The 18,565-nt window shown below is 39.6% G+C and overlaps 1 protein-coding gene across 1 annotated transcript in view; it reads right to left on the bottom strand.

The window, feature by feature from the left end:
- The window catches only part of GTDC1 (glycosyltransferase like domain containing 1), a 261,568-nt gene extending 257,113 nt beyond the window's left edge, over positions 1 to 4,455 (bottom strand). The window contains exon 1 of the mRNA XM_032222126.1: positions 3,685 to 4,455. The gene's annotated coding sequence lies outside the window, so the exon portion shown is untranslated. The remainder of the gene's footprint in view (positions 1 to 3,684) is intronic.
- Between the last annotated feature and the right edge of the window lie 14,110 nt (positions 4,456 to 18,565).

Below are 18,565 nucleotides of genomic sequence, written 5' to 3'. Positions count from 1 at the left end.
TTCAAAGAAAGTGCATACATTTACACCTCAAGTATTTCCCTCCAGTCTGCTATTCCTATTGTCACAGTGTTATGCGCTAACAGATCTGCACACACTTGCCAAATATCACTCACTAGAAACTGAGACACCCCCACAATATGGATCCATTTTAAGAGGTGTTTTTTTTTTCATTTAGTGTCGGTCTCCTATCTATATAAGACTGTACGTACATACTCAAATGCAAAAATCTTAGATTTTTATAGTTAATTGTTTATGCAACAAGATAATGTTGTAATATACATACAGATAACTATAAACAACATAAATGAAAGTTCTACTTTATAAATATTAAATAAACCTTAATAATGTGTGTGTGATGGTAATATAACTGTCATATGACTTAACCATGGGTCTATAGCTCTCTTTATGCCTAGCTGGTCCAGCATATCACATAATGTTTCTGAACATCAGCAGAAAACTTTGCCTAGCTTCAAGTCTCTTCCTCATCATTTCCTAAAATGATCAAGCTTGAATTTCACATCAATCTAGGCATTAATAAGTAGTGTATGTGTTAAGATTTAAAGGGAAAAATTAGGACACCAATGAGAGTATCTGTTTTCCATAATGAACTTTAAGGCCAAAGCCATATAACTATTACATTTACAATATATGATTTAAGTTTGATAATTAGCCTTAATTCCAAAAAACATAACATAGCATATTTGTAACGTGCTGTTTCCCCACACCCTTTTATTTGTTGTTGTTTTTTAGAGAAATCAATCTATAGATGAAGGATTGTTAATTCCCAAATTGGAATAATAGTCAGACTTTCTTCCATAGGAAAAAAAACCCTATACAATTTGAAGTACAAATAAAGCCTTATTCATACAAATTTCCAAAGAAACAGTACATCTGCAGCTATCATACTTGAGCTGCACAAATCCAAACAATTGAGCCTATTTGGCCTAGTGGTTAAGGTACCAGGCTAAAAAACAGGAGACTGTGAGTTCAAATTTTGCTTTAGCCATGAAAGCCAGTTGGTGACTTTTAATCCGATCCACCTCAAGGGAGGGAGGGAGAGTTGTTGTTGTTGGGAAAACAGGAGGATGATGTGTTGTATATGTTCACTGCCTTGAGTTGTTTGTAGAAATAAAGGTGGAATACAAGTATATACAACAGCAGCAAGAATACAGAAGAATCTTTTCCTTTATATGTAGTTGTCCCAGAGTTTTGCAGGCTCTGGGTTTAAGACTGACTGGCACATTTCAAGTAGTTTTCCAGGAATGCATTGATGGGTAAATGTTGCAATTCTATTTCTATCTACACTTATTAAGATATTAAAGGGCCCTTAATACTACAATCTATTTCCTTTTGGTTTCCCAGCTTCTTTGAAATCTTCTTTTAAGGATCATTTCTTTCATGTCTTAAGACTTATTACAGAAGGGCAATTCCTACCTTTATTTCAAAATAATGTGCACAATTATCAGTAATCTTGAAAGAACAGGCCTGAATGCTTTATATTTTTAAATAAATATATAGTGACAAATATATCTATCTCTCCCTTTACAAATATTAATATGGGAGGCAACATAAAAGCCCTGAATTAGAAATGACTGAGCTGAGAATTGGCACATCATAACGGATAATTTTATTATCTGTTAACTTTTAATCTTCTACTTCACAATTCGTCTTCATTGGCTTTATTGCACTGTTAAAACGTGTACCGAGTTGCAAATCAGCAAAACATTTCACAATTGGCAAAAAGCTGAATTTGTTCAACCCTCCTACCAAAACACATTAGAGTCTGCCATTTAAAAAGTCATTTATGTAAGTGCACATCACTAGTCTACTACTCTGAGCAGGTATGCACAGACATTGGCTGAATCTTACCTTACCCTAAACTATAATGTGGACTTTGATTTTGACTTGAGGTTGTTTCAGTAAACCTATTGTGGCTTATCCAACAAACCAGGGATCAGCAAACTATAGATTACACAGCAACTCCAGCCTTGATAAGGCTTTACACTGCACCTTTTTTTATGGATGGCCATTATCACCATAGCAGGCACTTTCTGAATAAGCAGTTTCTCTCATGATGGCCACGGTCTTCCCACACCCTCTACATTTCCACCCTGCATTCAGGCCATAAAAGTTAAAGACTCCTGCCCTGCTTCCACAAATGGAGAAATTATCACTGGCAGCGCTAAAATAAGTGATGATTCCACATAACTTAGAAAGCCACAAAAGGTAATGGGGCTGATCAGAAAGGCGGATTTAAGAGTGCTTCGAAGAGTAACCTCTCTTGTAGCAGCTCAGCATGTGCAATCATCCAGGCCAATCCTGTTCATCTGCTCCTTCAGCTTTCTCCAGCCTGTGCCCTCTCCCACATAGACTACAATTCCCATCTACAAAGCCCTCTGGCACGTGTTGTCCAACAATTCTAAAGAGCACCAGTTTTTTTTTTAAAAAAAAGGCTGGCCTTAGTATCTTCAAATATTGGAGCCTGATGGGAAATCCTCTTATTGGAGATTTGTTTATTTATTCTTACATTTCCATACATGCCACAGAATAAACAGAGCCCTTCTGCACCTAGAGTAAGAGGCTCGGCTACTGAATGGTTCAGCGTTAATTTCCCTTGCCCGATTAGTGTAGGAAATGGAGATTTTTATTCAACAGCCGGATTCACCTTCGGTGGAAAAGCAGCGGGTCTATGCTGCCTCTTAGATGATTTTAAAAAGCGAACCACCCTATTGAGAGTACCAAGGACCCCTCGTTTTAAAGAAATGCCCGGCACGGGTCGTTTCCGCAACGCTTTGGTTTCCAAACAAGCCGATTAAATTCGCATCCTCTGACCGGCGCGGGGCAACGAAGGACAAGGCCCTCTGCACTCGAGCAGGAGAACTCTTTTCTAATAAAGGGGAACATTTGTAACTCAGGGTTCAGACGAGGAGTCCCGGGTGCTCTCTTGAGCTTGGGTGCTTTCTTGCAGACGTGCACTGACCTAGTATGGATAACGAAACGCCTGCAAGAAAATAACCAAGCTCGAAAAAGCACCCGGGACCCCTTGTAACTCTCTCTTGCGCGCGCCGCACACACACACACAGAGAGAGAGAGAGAGAGAGAGAGTACAGCTTCGTCTTGACCACAGCACTATGTGTGAGAACATGGGAGAACATCTGAGCGCCGAGTCAAGCCCCACTTAAGGTCAAAATGGGCGAAAGGAAAAACGGAGAGGCTTGCTAGAAGCGGCGTGGGCCGCCATAGCAGAGGCCGCTGGGCCGGTTAAGAAAATGAAACCGTAAAGGTTGAGTAGTTTGCAAGCTTGGCAGATGACTACCCCCCCCCCCCAAATAAACACTCTCCTCCCGAAAGTGTATATTCTCTTTCTTTCACACGCAGGCGCACTCGGCGACCGCTCCTGGGCCACAACTCAAGCAGCCTCTCCACGGCAGCCTCCGCTTCCTTGCGAAGGAACTGCGTTTTGTTGCCGCTCGCCCGCCTTCCCTCCCGCTCGTCGGGCCTCTTCTCCTGGAGAGAGCCGTTCGGGCTGTCTAACTAGCCTAGACCGTAGGCCCTCCCGCCTTCCCCTCCTCTTCCGACCTGCGGCGCCGAGCTGGCAAGCGCGCACCGAGCGCTCCCCCTTTCCCGCCCCGCTTGGCTCTCGCGCGGCCCCGGCTCCTTACCCCACCCAGAGGGGAAACTCACCTCCTCCTTGTTGGTCCCTCCTGGAGGCCGGCAGGAGCAACGCGCTGCCTACCCGGCTCCTCCCTCTCGCTCTCCGCCCTGACGCGGAAGGAAGAGCCCGGCTCAGCGGCTTGGTTTCTCCTTCTGCCTCCTGCGTGCGTCGCGGTTCTTCGAAGCTTCTTCGCCTGCCCCGTTCTCGGTTCACCCCCCCCCCCCTTTCTTCTCTCTCTCTCTGTCTCGCACCCCGAAGATTGGAAAAAAGAGGTGCCTGGTTTCCCCAAGTCTTCCGATCGCTGGGCTTACTCGGGAGCCACCGTTGCCTTCCTCAGAGTATTTTTATTTTGGGAGGAGGGCGGGGGCGAGCTAATTCCTCTGGAAAAAACGTCGCGCCCCTCCGACCGAACGGCAATTTTTTAAGCCGCGATCCCGCTTTCCCCGGGCTGAATTTCTCAACTGCGGAGCTGAGAAATTGAAGCTGGAATTGACACTGTTTGGAGTTATTGTGAAATAACTTGGTATTAATGAAATGAAGAGGGAGCGAGAGAGAGAGAGATTGAGAAACCTTTTGCTAAAGAATTCAGAAGAGAAAACACGATTAGTAGTAACTATAACCGGTTCATGGAACAGGAATATTGACATCTAGAAGCATTTTTCCTGCAGTCTTGAGGACTAAAGTATGGTAGTAATGCTAGTAATATTAAAGTAGGTTTTGTGGTAGGCTGACGGTGCATAGTTATATGAGCACCAATATTGTGCACAATATAGCAAGGCTTATTTCAAGCACAAGTGAAGAAAATTGTAGCTCTAAATATCAAAATTATGAATGTAAATTAAGACTTTTGGAAACGAATACTGAAAACATAATTCAGGAAAGTTAGGGTCACAGGTTAAAGATGATTAATGCCTAACTTTCCTGAATTATGTTTTCAGTATTCGTTTCCAAAAGTCTTAATTTACATTCATAATTTAGATATTTCGAAGGAGGCTTCATAACTGCTACAACTTATTGATTTTACATAAATGAGAGTGGTATATTCATATTTTAATAATAATTTCCCTTTGAGCCTTGGTATCAAGAGAGATCTGACTCCAAATTAGTTAAACTCTTATTAAAACTCTGTGACCAGGTACTGCAAGTTGCCGTAACATTCTACACGAGTTTGCTCTGAAACAAACCTTGTATGTCTTAGGCCTTATCCACAGCCCTCTTTATTTAGGTCTGTCTTATTAAATAAATAACTATGCAACCATGTGTTTCTCTTAAGTTTAAAATTAGCTTTAGATAAAATGGAATTTAGCACACACAAACGATTAATGGGGTCAAATTATCACAACAATGAGATTGGTAATAGATGTACTTTAAGAGTCCTCCTCTCAATAAACCTGACAATCAAAAATCTATTTTAAAAAACTGAAGTAAATACAGATTGCAGATTTCTAACAACGCCAAGCAGCTTTTATCTGTAAAGATGTTAGTTTTGATATATTAGAATAAGAATTCTTTAGTCATCATTTCACTGTCTTTTTTTATAGAATGTATAAAGTTGCAAGAAATTGTGTTCACTCTATATGGGAAGAAAATGGAGTTGTTAGATGAAAGACAGCATTATCAGCATAGTAACAAACTGCTAAATTGGACAATGAATACGAAGAATCAGCGAATTGTGTGTATCTCCAGAGCTTTATATTGTCTCCAGTACCAATTTGTCATTTAAAGTCAGCTGCCAACCATTATCATTTTACTCTGAATATCAGTAGTGTAACTGGGCAAGGCATTGAAGGCTGCTCAGTTAACTTGAGAAACCCCCTGTGACTCACAAGTTGCCCGCCTCTGCAATAAGAGATGAATCACCCTATAAAGAGTTCAGATCAATACAACTAACTGTAGGAACATGTATTGCTTGCCATGGCTAAGAGGTAGCCACCTTCCCTTTACTGTACTGATGGTGTTCCATCAGTTACATTTTTCAAGCACAATCAGTGCACTGGTGAGGCATGCAATAAATGCAGCTGCTAAGTGGACTTTTTCTCAGGGCTACCATTTTTAAAATTGGGCAGCTATAACTTCTATGCTTAGATATTATCCCAGGCTATTCCTTCCTGTCTGCTGCTGTAGCAACAAAAAAGGCTGTTTACCAGCCTTCCAATTGCCAGCTACAATTCTTGTCTCCAGAAAGCACATCTGAATATAGACAGTATATCCTAAAGTTTGAGAAATTTAGCCTTGAAAATGTCACGAGGCCTGTGACATATGCTCAAAGGGCCACAAGTCTTTCTGGCAGCATTATGAATGACCTAGCCATTGCCAAATTCTTCATTTTTGGGAGGTATGTGCCTGTTTCTCTCTGGCAGCTCAACCCACATAGATCTCCAGTGTTTCCTGTTTACTTCGCATGAAGTGGGCTATAGTGTGTGAAAGCATGATATACCACAATCAATGTATTAGTCTATTTGGTGTCACAAAGCCCTTTGTGGATGACAGAAAACAGGGTTCTAATGAGTAATATGCCTCAAAGATGCAGTTTTGTTTAATGCAAAAATAGAATATTCATGGTGACATTTCTGTTTTGTTATTTCATTAAAGCCATTCAGAACTATTTGGGAACTGCTGTTTTTTGTAATATGTTTAGGATTATGCCTTAATGTGACACAAGAAAATTATTATCAAAGCTATTCTATTTTCTGCTTCACTCTAAAATCTTGATTTAAAAAATAAATCTTCCTTACAATCATGTTCTTCTGTGCTTCCTTCTAGGGTCTTTTGTTTCCTTGTTTTGTTTTTGAAGTAGAAATGTAAAACTATCATAAGACTGGGATTTCCTACACCTTTTTAAGTCAGTGCAGGAAACTTGTTCTAAACATATGAGAAGAATGACCATTTGTTAAACATGATCCTTCATTGAACCCTTGTGATTTACTCCTAAACTTTTATGTTTTATTTACATGGAGTGGAGAATATATATTGCTCAAAGCTGAATTGTAGGATTCTTGGTGTTAATTGGTTTAGTTAAAATAAAGATGACTACTTACCATCATTTCTGTGAATCTGTAACAAAGGTTTCCAGTGGTAAGGTCAAAAGTCAGTTTGGTCCAGTAGTTAGAAAACGGGTGACTGTGAGGTCTAGTCCCACCTTAGTCTGAAAACCAGCTGGATGACTTTAGTCACTCTCTCTTAGGCCAATTCACCTCACAGGGTTGTTGTTGTGGGGGAAAATAGGAGGAAGGTGTGTTGGATACAGTTTACTACCTATTATTTGTAAAAATGAAGGTAGGTTATAAATAAATAAAAATAAAATAAATAATGTGTTGTTCTGGCTGTTTTCCATTTCAGAATATCCTTTATATATTTTTGCATTTCTACCGATAAATATAATATGGTCCTAAATTCCAGTAAAGTTGTTAATCTCTTTTATGAGAAATGTTCATACTTTTCTTCCTCATTCAAAGCACCTCCTGCTTTATTCTGAGAGATCCAATAGCTGCAACTCCCAGGCAAATTCAACTTTGGACATTTAAGAAGGGAACTATTTGTGGCCATCAGCGTCTCGAGGTACCATGAATGAAATACCATTTTTTTTTCTAATTGGCCATCAGGCTGGAGACAGATATTGTAACATTTTCTTTAGAATATTTTTCTACTTCTGTTTAATTTGCATACCAATGAAATAAAAAGGCACTTCCTGCCAGTAATTAGCTGGACTCCTGAATTTAAAGAAAGCAAAGGGCTACAACATGAGGGTAAAGAGAGATGGTACCAAGAAAGCTGCGGAAAGCAGCCACTCCTCTTGCACTTAGAAAATGCTTTGGGTTTTGAATTTTAAGCTGGCAACACTTTCATTTTATGTGACAAGAATTAGCTATTTTCCTAGTCTAACAAGTATTCCCTTAATGAGTGCTTTCAGTACTTTAGTCACAGCAAAACCGGATCTGTTCTAAATCCAGCTAGGCTGCTCTGGAGATGGACAATTGTTCTCCCCTAAATTGCAAAAATTTAGGCATTCATGAATTTCATAGCCTAATGTACTCCTATTCCAGCCAGAACCAGGCAGCCAAAACTTGAAGTTCTCTAGATGAGTTCATATATCTAGAGTATGAAGGACTTGATATATACCTTGGAATCATAGTTGATTCGGCATTTGGGATATTTTCCCAAGAAACATGCATCTATGAGAGGGGAAAATCATTCTGGGTCACTAGATTTCATAATGACATATGGATCAGGTATAAAGGTAGGAGACTCTTGGTAAGCTGTCCAGGGTCACCCTTTAGTGAGATGGATGGCAACCAATTTAATAAATAAAGTACAATAGCACTTTAGAATTATATATCACTCCATAATGTACAGCATTCTCTGAGCAGTTTACAATGTCAGCATATTTCCCCAACCATCTGGATCCTCTTTTTACTGACTTTGGAAGGGTGGAAGGCTAAGTCAATCCTGAGCCCTGTCAGGGTTGAACTGCTGGCTCTGGGCAGAGTTAACCTTCAATACTGCATTCTAACTACTGTGCCATCACACTCAGTGGTTATTATTTATAATAATAAATAAAATAAAAGTCAATTTAGGATAAGGGTGGCTAACATTACAAAGTTTGGAGGTTGTCATTCAGCTCCTTTGTCTTTCAGAAACTTGCAAAGGACTGCCTAGAGATAAGATAACACCAAGGGTTTGACAGCTGGTTTTTTTCCTAGGTTCCCCCCCCCCCTTTTTTTTTCAGGAAGAAGGATGTGGAAGATGTGAGCAAGACATCCCCTTTCCATTTTTACTCCTGCATTGTGTACAACCTGACAATGACTCCAGATTGCTCTATCTGTCCCAGTTTTTGGTTCTAGTTGAAGAATTCAGCCCATTGTTAAAAAGAGCTGTATAAATCAGCAAAGAAAAGGCAGATTTGGCTGTATGCTTCAATGTGATTCTCTTTGCATGTGTAGACAAGGGAGGTGTGGGAGCAAATTTTGTTAGATGCCCACCTTCTTGTTGAAGCCCATGGACCTTGGTTTTGCTTGGCAAATTCTACTGATTGGGACTTTTATTCTAGTTTAAATTTTTGAAACTAGCTAACTAGCCTCGATATTTGGTGATTTGAAAGTGTTAAGGATGGGAAGCAGTACACACACAAACACACACATACACACACACACACCATTAAACTGAAAATACAAAACACCATTTTTACCCAAAAAAAAACCATACAGAATTTAAAGGGTATTATAGAGCAGGGTGCTTTGGGGAAGGGAGGTGTTGAATGGGACAATTCCAAGAAGTTTCATGTTCCCTTTTCATCCCTAATTTTGGAAGGAAGATAAAACATACCAAAAGTTAACCATTTTTCACTACGATTGGTAGCACAATTTTGAGTTGCTTGGTGGACAAGTGACTTTCATGGCTTATCCAGTCTTCTGCTAATACAAAAAATATATAATTTCTTCCCAGTCATAATTCATCATGAAATATATGAAAGATTTCAAATGGATAATAATACTCATTGGGATTTCCACAATATTTCAAAGCAATAATGTATTGGAAACTTTTCTTAAAAGATGAGTATGAACATTGCTGGGTTAATGGTAGTGTTAAGATTAGGGTTGCAATTCCTATGTTCATTATGCAGTCAACTTTTAATAAACCTATATTATGAAGGATGACTGTCTTATATAATTAACTGCATTGTAAGTAGAACTGAGGTTACAGCTAAATCTACGTTATAGCATATGTGTGAGAAAGGAATTTCAGAAGCTCAGAGTCTCATAGAAGTACTTCCTGTTCCTTAAAACTGTTAATGACAATTATGAAGATTATTTCATAGTTTTATAGCATTTTGGGCACATGAAAATGCTTATAGTCTGTGGAGTAGTGAAGGTTCGAAAAAGTAGTTGATCTTTTAACATTGAAGACTTCCAATTCACAATTTTGCACTGATGCACTGAAAGAATAATACATCCCAGCACAGTAAAACCTCAATTTAATGGACACATGAGGTGGAGGGAAAGGAGTGCCTATTAAAATAAAAAGACTATTAAATGGCAAATGTGATTTTTTTCCCCAGCCCCTCAAAAATGGGAAAAACATCATTACTGAATTACAACTTAACTCATCTTCAGTACGTTTCAGTGAGAAAATCAACTTTATTAACCTCATGAATAGGTTTGAAGAAAGTGTCTAATTTTAACTGAGTCTTGAAAATATCTTGCTTCTGTTTGATTATCTGCTGAATGGCATGTAAGTAGTGTAATAACACTGAGGTTCACTGAAGCAGGTCCTCATTCTTGCCCCTTTTATCCTCCATACCATACCTAAACTCATTCACCACCATGATTGGGCAGAAAGGATCACCTTCATCCTTCTCTCACCAATGAAAAACAATTGATGGGGTTTTGACAGTTTTCTTTATGGTTCCACGGTGGACACTGATTTCAGTTCCATGTCCACACCCATGTTATAAAACAGCATTGTTTTCTCCCAGTCATGTGTAAACATGGATTTTTTTCTACTTTCCAAGTTTCAGGACAGTTGAAGATTGCTGACAACTGCTTTTAATGTTTTATAATGTACAGTGCCCTCTTGTCTCTCTTTTTTATCATATTCATCCTCCAGTGTAACTATCATTTAATCCAAAATATCTTCCTAGTATACAGTCTTTCAGTTGCCAAAATGACTATTTGGTCCATGGGCTGCATGGTGAATATTACAATTTTGTTTTCCTTTGCAAACAAGTGCTCAAGCTTTCTTTGTTCTGTGGAGTTTTTTCCCCTGGAGGATGAGCAGGAGCACTCCCAAGAGTTAGGATATTATGATCAGCTCATTTTGATATCTTCTGACTTTTGGCATACTGGAGAACCAGCCTTGTAAAAGTGTTGATGTACACCACCTCTTCTGTGAATTAGAATACGTAACTGGCAGTTGATGTGTGATGCCTTTTGACATTCTTGGACAATGCGACTTGCCAACTATGACTATATTAATCTTTGCAACCCATCAGCACAAAGTAAAGTTGAGATCATCTCCATGCCAATCTTTTGCCCTGTTCTTGCTGTTTCATGCTCAAATGTCTGAGTTCTCTTGGGAACTGAGTGTCAGAAGAAGCCAGTCTTGTTGGCACTGTAAATTTGTGACAGTATGAGACATTCATCATTGATTAGTTTCTGTAGGCTTCCCGAATGGTTCTCTCTTCTTTGGCACATTGAAAGCTTTGTTGAAGGTTCATTTGTCAGCAGTTCCATGGTATTTACACAATTGCCAACACCATTCATCACTGGCTTTGAAACTTAACGTTCAAGAGGTTAGCTATTGTATTAACTTATAGCTCTTCTCTATATATATATAACACCACAAGAACATCAAAGATACTTCTTTATTACTACTACATCAAGTGGTATTTTTGCACCCTTTTGTTTTCTTGTCCCAACAGCAACAATTTTTGTGGTAGCATTTTGTTTTGTGATACCTGGCATGGTGCACTAGGTAATCCTGATTCTAATTTTTGAAACAAGTCAAAATTTGACTTTACATTCAGATTTATTCCTCTCCTAGTCCCCTTTGAAGACATGAAGCTTTAATATAGTATTTGTAGAATAATACAAATACCCCAAATCAAAAAAGTCATCCCTTGTAAAAGATGCAGACATTGCCATTGTATGACAGTAATGCGCAGAAACTTAATCCTTTTGAGGATGCACAGAAGTTGCTATTACTACTAAGATATTCAATAATGTCCTTTGGGAGTGAATTCCAAATTCAGTTTGTATTAATTGTATTCAGAATTTTTTTTTGAATATGAGTTCGTAACATTGAGATTTTATAACATTGTGTGCCATAGGCCATGAAAAATATTTTGTTATTGTTGCACTAAACCTAATTCCAGTTTTACTCCTTCCCCAGCATACAAGATTAAATAAGACTTTTCAGTTTTTCATTTCCAACCATTTGTAATGTGTTATATCTGTCAGCTATCTTACTTCTGAAAGTGTTGTGCAGAGGTTTAAAAATATTTATGCAATCTCATGCATGCTATGAGGGCTGACATAAGCACTGTTACACACAAAGAAGAGTGGTGGGGGGGACTTGCATTATTGCAATATTACAAATACTGTCTTCCTGTACCATTTAAATTTGTCCTTACAACTTTGTTGGTAGTGATGTTTTATTTATTGTACTTAAGAACCACCCATCTCTCTCACAGAAGGACTCTTGGCATGAACTTGGCATGCAGACAGTTAGGATATAAGCAGCAAGGCAAGCAGTTTTTAAATGTAATGTCAGTTTGCCCAACCTTGTGCCCTGCTCATATACTGGAAGTACAGTTCACAGAATCCCCAACCAGCATTTCAACCACACTAGTTTCCATTTGAATGTGTTTCTTTTTTTTAAAGGCAGTTGGGTTTGGGACAATTAGTTTATTAAGGAATATCTCATACTACCCACACTCTTTCAAAAGGCAACAAAGCTGAAGCATTTTTATAACACATAGACCAATCTATACATAGTTCTCACTATCAGGAAATCTCTCCTTAGTTCTAGGTTGCTTCCCTCCTTGATTAGTTTCCACCCATTGTTTCTTGCCTTGGCTTCTGGTGCTTTGGAGAATAAGTTGACCCCCCCCCTCTTCTTTGTGGCAGCCTCCTATCATGTCACCCCAGTCCTTCTTTTCACTAGACAACCATACCCAATTCATGTAACCGTTCTTCATGTGTTTTAGCCTCCAGCCCCTATTCATCTTTGTTGCTCTTCTCTGCCCTCTTTCCAGAGTCTCAACATATTTTTTACATCGTGGCAACAAAAACTGGATGATTTTGTGATGAATATGTGGCCTTGGCTTCCCTCCAGGCAGTCAAACTCCTATAGATGATTCTTCTATGCACTGAGGTTATACTTATTTGAAAAAAACTGTGCGATAACTCTGATCAACTAAAGTTATATCAGTGATTATAATAAAAATAACCATTTTCATCCAAATTGTGCAATTGTGATAAAGCCCACTTCTGCACTCTGGATGTCATTTTGGGTCTTATAATCAAATTATTTGGCAAGTCAGTGGGGCTGCAATTCCAGAAACTTTCTTCTTGTAAGTTCCACCTCAGATGATCACATGATTTGGCCTATGTTTCTGCAAAAGTAAGTGTGTGTGTGTGTGTGTGCATGTGTGTGCATTTGAAGATTTTATAAAGTCATATTTTTCTAAGAATGAATTTTCCTTTCCAAGTTATGCATGCATATATCTTTTTGGTCAGCTTGCCAGCAGCCTTTTCAAGACTTTGTTGCAGACTGCCACGTTAAAAAAAATAAGATGTAAAATATGAGGAGAGGAAACATGGATCAGAAACCATGTAAATGCTTGGAGAGCCAGCTTTAGGGAGGGTAGAGGAAAGAAAGGAAATGCGAAAATAAACAGAGTGAGGGCCATAAGGAATTGGAGTCATAAATAGAACTTAAACCGTACAAGTGAACCACAAAAACTGTTTCCATCCCATCACAGGAGCCTTCCCTTTCAAGGTTACAAGAAACCTTGATCATTTGGGGTGGGGGGGAGAGAGAATGTCTTCAATTGTGGTAAGATTTAAAGCAGTGGTGCCAGCGAGGATCACCATTATTTCAACAGTCAGAAACAACAGCTGCTCTTTTATTTAAACCCGACGCTTTTTGAGAAAATATATCATTTTATAGATTGTCAGGAAATTGACAATCCATAAAAAGACTAATTTTAGAAAATCTAATTCCATGGAAGGCAATCTTTTTTGGAGCTGTTGGGTACAATTATAGTAGAAGGGTATCAAGATAAGTATTGCATGAAGGAATAGAAGCAGAGTTTGCAAAATGTCAGTGAGTGAAGTCCAGAGGTGGTATTCAGCAGGTTCTGACCAGTTCTGGAGAACCGGTAGCGGAAATTTTGAGTAGTTTGGAAAACCGGCAAATACCACCTCTGACTGGCCCTGCCCACATCTATTCTCTGCCCCCCAAGTCCCAGCTGATCAGGAGGGAATGGGGAATTTGCAGTAACCTTCCCCTGCCACACCCACCAAGCCATGCCCAGAGAACTGGTAGTAAAAAAAATTGAATCCCATCACTAGTGAAGTCTATTAGTAATACCAACCAAACCAACCAAAACATTTATAAACTATAAATGTTTAATAAAACTAAAAAAAACTAAACTGTGGTTTGTCTGAACAGAACAAGGGATATACACATAGTCCTCAACTTACATTCACAGTTGAGCCCAAAATTTTGTTGGTAAGCAAGAGAATTTTTATGTGAATTTTGCCTCATTTTACAACCTTTCTTGTCACAGTTGTTAAGTGAATTACTGCAGTTATTAAGTTAACTGCGGTTGTTAAGTGAATCTGGCTTCCCCGCTGACTTAGCTTGTTAGAAGGTCACAAAAGAATATCATATGATCCTGGGACATTGCAACCGTCATAAATACATGCCAGTTTCCAAGCTGCTGAATTTTGATCACATGACCACAGGGATACTGCAATGGTCATAAGTCACTTTCTCCAATGCTGTTGTAACTTTGAATGGTCACTAAATGAATGGTTGTAAGTTGAGGACTCCCTGCATATACATTGAGGCCTTTCTGGTTTTCTTTGCTCCTACCAGTGGTGGGTTCCGGATCCCATTCCAACCGGTACAGTTCGAACGGGCCTGGCGTTATCCACATGGATGCATGCACAGGCATGCAGTGCACACATGCGTCTTATCACTTCTGCAAGCCTTCGTAATGCTCCACCTGCTCAGCGGAGGGTCGTGCAGGAGCTGTATGTGCCGCGCATGTGTGCGGAAGCACCAAAGACTTAAAAGACCAATAAGGAGCTCAGGTGGGCCCTCCGGAGCATCTACCAGAACGGTATCTGGTGCTCCGGGCAGACTCCGGTATGCCCGTACCGGAGCGTACGACCTGCAACCCACCACTGGCTCCTACCTATCTATTACTCTTGGAATAACATTTAACAGAGTAGCAATCAAAAGCCTGATTGTTGCTGTATAAACTCCACCTTGAGATTCATAATGAGTTCTGCCCCACATTTGAAGAAGGACTCAAAAGAAATTTGAGCTGAGACTGGCCGCGAGAGTGACAATGAATTAAGTCCCACGAATATAATTTGAAGGAGTTGGAATGTGTAGCCTTGAGAAAAATAGATTGCACAGAAATGATAGCGCTCTTCAAATATCTGTCACTGAAGTATGCAGCACATGGTATAATAAATTTAAGTTACAGAAAGTTGGAGGGGTGGGGGTTGCTTCCTGGCAATTAGACCATTTCAACAAGAAATCAGTTATCCAGTATTTCACTTCACTGCAGTTGTTCAGGCAGAGACTATATTGCAGTTTCTCCGAGATGCTTTAACTTAGATTTCTAGATTTAGAGGTTGAATTGACCACCTTTCAATTCTTCTCATTTCTGTACTGCCCTTTCCCATCCTCAGAATTACTAGACCCATGGGTTCTCCTTCCCATGGGTGGCTGCTCCTGTCTTCCCCTCCATTATTTTTTTTCTTTTATATCATCAAGGAAAATCTGAATCTCTTGGACCAAACTATGTAAGGTGCTCTGTTGTCCTTCCCTTGAGGCTTTGGAACTATTAATCTCAGTGTTGGTAACAAAAGGCAGCCCATGGATTATTTGTAAGAGATGTAAGACACTTCAATGTTGAAAAAACAGAGGCAACACTAGGAGACCAATGAAGAGTCAGGCCAAATATGAAAATAATACCAGGACATAGTATAAAGGTCAAGAGCTAGGCAACCAGGATATATAACTATTGACTCAATGTTGATTAGCTGGAAAGTAAAGATTTTTATGTTGTTGTTTTTTTCAGAGCTACATCTAGCTCCAACTATTGCTCATCAGAGACTGTAGTCTTAAGCAAGGCTTTAATTCTTACTAAGTCAGTTACCCACAAGGAGAGGTGGGTTATCCATGCATGACAGCCAATAAAGGAGAATATTTGTAGCTCAAGGTTGAACTGAGGATTCCTTGGTGCTCTCTGAGCTTGGTTGTTTTCTTGCAGACATTTCATTACCCTAACTAGGTAACATCATCAGTGCTAGGGTTCACACATGACAGTTCCCAGGCTTGGTCCTGAGCTAGTTTATGAGGCTAAGCATATATTAGCCTCCTTTTTAAAACAGCTTTTGACCCTGTCACATTTATTAACTTCATATTTGGATTTGCCTTCCTACAATTTCTAGCTTGAATTCCTCTATAACCTCAGATATGGGACTTTGAATCATGAGGACATTTGGTGCAGATCAAGGAACCTAGATCTCCATAATTCCAGGATAGATTTGAGAGTTTTTTTAATTGCTCCTCTAGGACAGTGGTCCCCAACCTTTTTGGCACCATGGACCGGTTTCATGGAGAAAGGTTTTTCCACGGAGTGGAGGGGGCGTGGTTTTGCATGCTGCCTGCATCCATGGTAGGGCTTTGCTTGTTTGCACGGCCTGATTGCTGGGATGCTGTGGATCAGCGCTGATCCACAGACCAGAGGTTGGGGATCCCTACTCTAGGATAAATGTATGGCTTTGTTTAAATCAGGGCTGTCAAACTCAAAGTCCATAGGCTAGATTCAGTCTGCGAGATACTTAATTCTGGCTTGTGGGGCTGCCTGGGAAACAGTGAAGGATCAGTCCACTGTGCCTCTGCCAGTGAAAACGAAGCTCAGAAGGGCAGCTCACGGTCCTCCCGAGCTCCGTTTTCAGCTGTGATGACATCCTGCAACCTCTGCCAGCAAAAATGGAGCTCAGAAGGGCCGCACATGGCCCTTCCGAGCTCCATTTTTGCTGGCAGAGAGCTCAGGCCACCACAGACGCCCCCGACATGACTGATGCTGAGCTGGCTACACCTACCCTGGCCACACCCACCCAGCCCCCTGAGGTCAAATACAACCCTGATGCGGCCCTCAATGAAATGGAGCTTGACGCCCCTGGCTTAAATGAAGGCTTCTCCACAGGATGCATAGTACCTGCATGGTAACCTTCTTGGTTACAATGTTGAATGGTCCTAATTTCTGATTTATAACCAATAACCATTTTTCAGATTCTAACAGTTCATTTGAGCAATATAGGTTTTTTTCCCCAAAATTCTAGGAATTTCCCAAAGAAAAAACATCTGGATATAACCAAGATACTGAAATGAGCAGCTACATTAGCTGATTTTAAATTTTAAAAAGGTGCAGTCTGTCAACTACCGGATGGGTGAAACTACTGCATATATGCACAGAGATATACGCATGAAATGTTGATACCACTTACTCAGAGTGATATTCAGAGGTCATGGTAAATGAAATACCTGAAACACAGGAAATTAAATTCTACAGTTCAACAAATACAGTTTGTGGATAGATAACTTCTAAGTTTTCCCACAGCACAATAAAAACAGTCAAGCAAATGTTAAGATGATTTGGGGTAACTAAACATTACCTCTGCAATTTGTCATTCTAGATAATTGGAATCAAATGGAAGGAAAGAGGAGATGGATAACAACAAAAATATCTACATAAATTTCCTCTTATACCATTAAAGCTTTCTATCAAAACACTGCTGTAGATTTAGACTTGGTCCCAAGCCAGTTTATGAGGCTAAGCACATATTAGCTTCCTTTTTAAGACAAATTTTTCCCCTGTCATATTTATTAATTTTATACTGGGATCATGTTTCCCTCTCCTTCCCATTAAAATAAGAAAGCTGAAATCTTACATTATGATCTACTTGATCTCAAAATCCAGGCTTCTGTCATTTCTCACTCAATATATAAGCAGAATATAGGAAGAAAAAAATCTATTTGCTGTGTTCAATCTACATCCCTCCCAAATGCATCACATCCCTAAGGGCTCATTTATTTGGTCTGTGTTTCACATTTTTGCCAAGCAGATTTGATGATAAAATCCATTCATTTGGGATTCCCATAGCTTCACCTAATGATTCATCATCTTCTATATAGTGGAATTAAGATTTGACAGAAGTAGAATATGAATCAGAGGGTCAGCACAATTCACATTATATGACAGCTTTTCCTGAACTGGATTCATTGAAATTGAGACTATAAATCCTGAAATTGTGGTTGCTGTCTTAAGTACCCAAAGCAAAAATAGGAGATGGTGGAGTACTCCTTGACTTTTAACTATTAGTTTAATGACTGTTCGAAGTTACAATTGCACTGAAAAAAGTGACATGATTTTTTTCACACTTATGATCATTGCAGCACCCCATGGTCACAGAACCACCACCACCACCACCCAAATTTCTATTTTTCTTTTTGCACTTCTATCTTCTCTTTTCTTGATCTTTTCTCTTTCAAGTTTAACTTTTGATTTTTTTTGTTTTTGAAAATCAATAGTTGTTTATAAAAAAAGAAGTGAGCATATATTTGATTGAAAGGACACTGGATCAAATTGCTGAATCATGGGTGTCCACAGGGTGGGAGAGGGTATCAAAACCTGCAAGATGGCAGAGCTTGGATTGCAGGGCCTTGTCTGCCATCCTGCAGATTTTAACACATTTCCCTTTGCATGCATCTGCTTGGTGTTTTGGATTATAGCAATAGCAATAGCAGTAGACTTATATACCGCTTCATAGGGCTTTCAGCCCTCTCTAAGCGGTTTACAGAGAGTCAGCATATTGCCCCCAACAATCCGGGTCCTCATTTTACCCACCTCGGAAGGATGGAAGGCTGAGTCAACCCTGAGCCGGTGAGATTTGAACCGCTGAACTGCTGATCTAGCAGTAGCCTGCAGTGCTGCATTTAACCACTGCGCCACCTCGGCCCTTTTATTTTATTAATGAGTCAGATCAAAGTGCTGAATGAAATTCTGTTGCTTCTGAATCAATTTGGGCAACTTACGTCCATGTGCAGAATTTTTTTTCCTGTATCAATTTGAAATCAGGTCTGATCAATTCTTCAGTTGGG

Source organism: Thamnophis elegans, chromosome 1 (assembly GCF_009769535.1).
Source record: "Thamnophis elegans isolate rThaEle1 chromosome 1, rThaEle1.pri, whole genome shotgun sequence".
Taxonomy (NCBI): Eukaryota; Metazoa; Chordata; class Lepidosauria; order Squamata; family Colubridae; genus Thamnophis; species Thamnophis elegans.
This window is presented reverse-complemented; position numbering and strand designations above follow the sequence as displayed.